Below are 5,398 nucleotides of genomic sequence, written 5' to 3'. Positions count from 1 at the left end.
TATATATATATATATATATATATATATATATATATATCTAGATTCTAAATTTACCTACATAATATTAAATTGTTAAAAGAACTAGAAATTTTATAAATTGCATCATATTAGACAAATTAAACAATCATCATCCCTTTGCCATTTGAAGTATGGGAACTCAATATCCTCGGGTCATTCCCTCAATTAGGCATACAACAAAGTTCTTGCACATCACAATAGATTACTTCTTAAAGTCAGTTGAAGCGAAAAAGCACTCACTCGGATCATAATCAAGACATCCGGAACTTCATCTTATTGGACTTAATCTGAAATATTGTTTGTTGCTCATTATAATAACTAAAAACGGGACATGGTTTGCTGATAAAAGAGTGAAAGATTTCAGTCAAAGTCTGAGGATTAACCTAAAACTTACTTTTATTCACTACCCGTGAACAAATGGGCGGGTTGAGGCGGCAAACCAGGTTTTATTAAACCTACAAAGGAAGAATGACGAATGAGCAAGAGGGATTTAGGTTAAAGTTTAGTCATAGTTATATGGGTGACTTATTTGACCCCTTCCACTTCGACCAGGTAAACACCATTCAAGTTGTCACCAAGATGAAAGTTATGCTACCGATCGAGTATAACATTCATAGTAAAATAGTGATGATAGCCAACGTGCATGACGAGATGGATATGATTGAATGTCAAGAGGAAAATAATGAAGAAATAGAACTCGCGCTCGACCAGATGGAAGAAATATTGGTCGACCCAGCCCTCATGCAGGAAGAAAACAAAAGAATGAATTGGTATTACAACAAGCATGTTTGGAAAAATGCATTCTTTTTTGGAGATCTTGTGTTGAAGAAAACAGACCAGATGGAATGCATGCAAACGATTAACAAGCTTAATCAAATGTGGACCAAGTTGTTAATCGTCAATAAACAAGTCACTCTCATGGCCTACAAGTTAAAATCTTACACGGAAAAGGTGGTGCCCCACATGTGGAAATGAGAGTATTTAAAGATGTTTTATTCATGAGCTATGTAAATGTAACAATAGAATAATTATTAAAGTCCCAACTCTTCTGTTTCAATTACGTTTTATTGAGTAAATTTGCACCATACCAATGAAAGTTTTTTTAGCAATGGGTGATCTCAGAGCTAACGGTACTCGACAAACTCGTCTATGGATCACACAAGAAACAATCTAATTTGATCAAACTGACACTCAGGGAACTCAACAAAGATTCACGCAGAGGGTTATCAAGCTTGTGAAGCCTTTTAAGTAGATTTAAGATGAATTATTAAAGTCCCAATTCTTTTGGTTTCAATTATGTTTTCTTGAGTAAATTTGCACAATACCAATGAAAAGTTTTTTAGCAATGGGTGATCTCAAAGCCGACGGATACTCGACAAACTCGTTTATGGATCACACAAGAAACAATCTAATTTGATCAAACTGACACTCAGGGAACTCAACAAAGATTCATGAAAAGGTTATCAAGCTTGTCAAGCCCCTAAAGTAGATTAAAGATGAATTCTTAAATGTCGAGGTGCCTTTTGGTGAGGTGGAAAATTTTCTTTAGAAACTCAAAAGATAAGTGTGCTCATAATTGAGCACTCCTCAGATGGGTGACCTCCAAGGAAGTTACACTAATTAGGCAAAACAGTGAGGTCATTACGTCAAAGCAAATAATACCTTGCAGGATGAGAGTTCGGGCTGTCACAAATGGTATTAGATCATTACAACTCTAGAAAATGTGAAGTGTTGCACCGTGGGAGACACCACTTGAATCCTGTATGGAACAAAATATTGCATGGTGGGAGCTCATGCATGAAATCCCTATTCCCCTAAATGATTACAAACACCTCTTGGTAATTTTTGGTAGCTATTTTTGGTACAACTCACTTGTGGAGTGTCTTATAGAGCCTTGAGACGCATTTGTGGCCTCTAGGGAAGTTTAAGGGTAATATTCAACTCATATCCAGGCTTTCGTGGTCCACACGCAGCTTGAATTCCCCTCCGACAAATTTTTTTGAGGCCCGCGCCTGTGAGGTTCCGGCGTGACCACGGTCAAATCCGATGCGCATAAGCCGTGGCTACTGAAACACACCCAGGCCACCTAGGCAGCGTAACCATGCCTGATGGCAACATAATCACGCAGCCCAACCCAAGAGCCCGTAACAAAAATTAAAGTTGAGGCATTAAATATGTAAATAAAAAAAAAATTGAGTGGTATATACGTAAACCTTCCTAAAATAAATTCAGTCTTCACCTCCTGCAGCCCCACACCATTCAATTTTATTGTCTGGCTAGCTTCCTTTGGGGCATTACTCCGCGAATCGGCACTGCTGTCTTCCGTCGGGCCGCGCAGTTCAGCACCGCAAATAGCGCTCTCACATCCGTCCGGATTCAAACGTCGTAGTCACTTTCCTCCCCAGATACCACCGTCCCCAAATCCTGCCAAAACCTAACCCTCAAATCCTTCCAAACCCTAACCCTAAATCTTAAACTCTTCCAGCGTCTCCAGACCATACCAGGGACTCCCGTCACCGATTCCAAACCAAGTTTTCAACCACCTCCTACCTTTCAGATTCCTTATCTCGTAGAAACGGGACCCTCCATCCTCCTCCCCACCGCGCCGATTCAGATTCCACAGACATCGTTCCAAAATCTTTCGATTTCTACCGTTCCTTTAAGCTCCACTCCCAGATTCTCGATCGCCATTCACACTATCGGAGTTCTTCCGGAGCTGCTGCCCTAGAGGCAGCAGGGCGAAAGCGGGTTGTTTATTATTAAATTGGGAAAATAATATTTATTTAAATAATGTTATAATAAAATAATAACACCCAAAAAAAATTACTATTTGCAAATGAGTCACTCTCTTTCCTCTATTTTTCAAATTTTCACTAAAATATCAAACTTAAACTTAATGATAAAACCCCAGCTATATTTTCATTTCTATCAAATTCACAATGATTTGATGGTGTACATTATAATTATAAAAATCACCTAGATGTTTAATTTATAAATAACAATGTTCTGTATGTAATTATCACTGAAGAATTAGTAGAACAATAATTAAAAATTACTTGATAAAAATACAAAATATTATTCTTTAAATAATTTTAATATTTTAAAGATAAAACTTTCAAATTTAATATATTTTGAGTATATTTTTTTAAACGAGCCCTGACTAGCTTGAGCTTGACTTGATAGTTCATCGAGCTCGGTTCACGAATCACTTATCTCGAGCTGAGCTTGAGCAGGCTTTTGAGTCGGCTTTACTCACTTAAACCCCTAAATCTCACTTCTGATCATGTTACTTTGCATTTCATGTGTTTGAATTCTCACAATTACCCGAACAAGAGGACAACGGATGGAATAATTTCTTCTATGAAAAAAATATACGTCTAGTTAATCGTGTGTCCTAATAATGGTGAGGATCTTATCACTTCATAGTGCATTTCAAAATGAATTTTGTTATAACAAATTAATTTTGTTATGAAAAAAATAAAAAATATATCATCGGGTGAATCGCACGTCTTGACAATGGCAAGAATCTAGCCACATCATAGTACATTTCACTTGATTGGATCATTATCGTTGATCATTGTCGTTGACTGATGACGTGCATACATACTTAATAATTTCTCTCATTTATGGTCACATCCCATGATTATTTTTATTTTTTAAATTTAAACTATTTTTATTAATCCCAACCAAACATAAAAAATAGAATGTAAATTAAAAATGCAATTTATTAATTTTATATGATAGGTTAACGAACTACAAATGACTTAATTTGATTAGAGTATGTCTAAGATCATTCAATTACCATTGAATAACTTGTTGTATATCATTTATGATAATGAATTGCTTAAAAGTTCTAAGTTTGTTAAATGAAAAAAAAGGTTATTAAAGCAATTACGATTTATCTATTTCAAAAATGATTATATACATATAATATAACTTGCTAATTTTAAATTTGTATAGTCCCTAGATGCTTAGCATGGAAGCCAACTCAAGGTTTTCGCTCAACCACCAATAGCGGGACACTCTCCAAGTTGGAATGGGGTTCGTTTTCTCCAACCTTCGCTGAAGTGGGTAACAAAGTAGACACTCCGTCACCAGTGAACGTCATGGTGCAGCGGAAGTGATTGGCCTGCCTTATATCAAAATTTTCCAAGAAGTAGTCAATATGATTATCTGCCAAGGACTGTAGCACCTCTGAATGATGCATAGAGTTGATAAAACCCATCAAATGCGCGTCCTGAACGATGGGGCCAAACTTTAAGCACAACTCACTAGATGATGTCTTCTGTGACAATGGCAACCAGAACGCCACTCTACTGACAAGACTTGATGTACAACGTCAAGAAAACTCCACATTGGACAAAGATACATACTGCCCCGACAGAGGTTTGAATTTTTGTTAAGCACGACAGTTCTTCGCCGTTTTGTCATTGTGCATGGTGTGGATCGGCCTCTGCAAGTCTTCGATCCTAGAGGTGTACTCGGCTCAGATCTCCTTTTCAGCATCTCTAGGGTCGCCAAGCTGCAGACGAGCAATCACAAGGAGGGCCACATCCAAGGTTCGTTGTTGCTTGATGGCCCGTTTTCCCATTTTCATACTAAACTGACGAGCGCACAGTGCTTCCTGGCTCAAATGCGTTTGCAGATAATCACAGAAGCTGACAAAGTTAAGCAGAATGAAAAACTGCACTTCAAGAGAATGCATTAGGCAATCTTCTAATCATAACAGTAGTCCAAGATTGTATCGGGAATCCATGTTCGGCAAGGACGGTTGTCGGCACTATTTTTGGTGTGGGGTTTGCCCGTAAGAAGCTGTCGGTCATCGGAATTGAAATCCCATTGCCCGCTTCGGAAGAACATTTAAAAAAAATTAATTTTGAAAAAGATGAAGTCAAACTTACCCCATAATTTTCATAGTTTAGATGAAAGAGCGGTCTACCTCAAATCCTGTATCTATCCTGAAGGATGAACACAAGAATTGAGGGTGAGACTCGATCAAATAAACTAGAGAAAGTTATGACATCCGTTTGGTCTGCGAAAACCAATGTATTGGCCGACAAATTCCCCTATTTAATATAAAGAATTAAATAGGGTTTATATTATACTGGGTTCGGGAAAAGCTTCCTATAAGGGCAAGCCCCTATAGTTAATTACATCTTAGGTAACAAAAGTTACCTAAGAATACTCTCGATAAAAGTCAAGAAAAATTATCTTCAAGGAGTTCAAATGGTAAGGACATCTCAAAGATATTGGACTAAGAAGTGTGAAGGGGGATTGGTTCAAATTTGGAACATTTTATTTTGGAGTCCAAAGGAGGAAACACTAGAGGATGTCACGGATCCGAAGTAGAACTTCGGTGACTTCCCAAGCTATCCTATTA

The sequence above is a fragment of the Phalaenopsis equestris genome, unplaced genomic scaffold (genome assembly GCF_001263595.1).
Source record: "Phalaenopsis equestris unplaced genomic scaffold, ASM126359v1 Scaffold000552, whole genome shotgun sequence".
NCBI classification, from domain to species: Eukaryota; Viridiplantae; Streptophyta; class Magnoliopsida; order Asparagales; family Orchidaceae; genus Phalaenopsis; species Phalaenopsis equestris.
The sequence above is the reverse complement of the archived record's forward strand: the minus strand, read 5'-3'. Positions refer to the sequence as shown.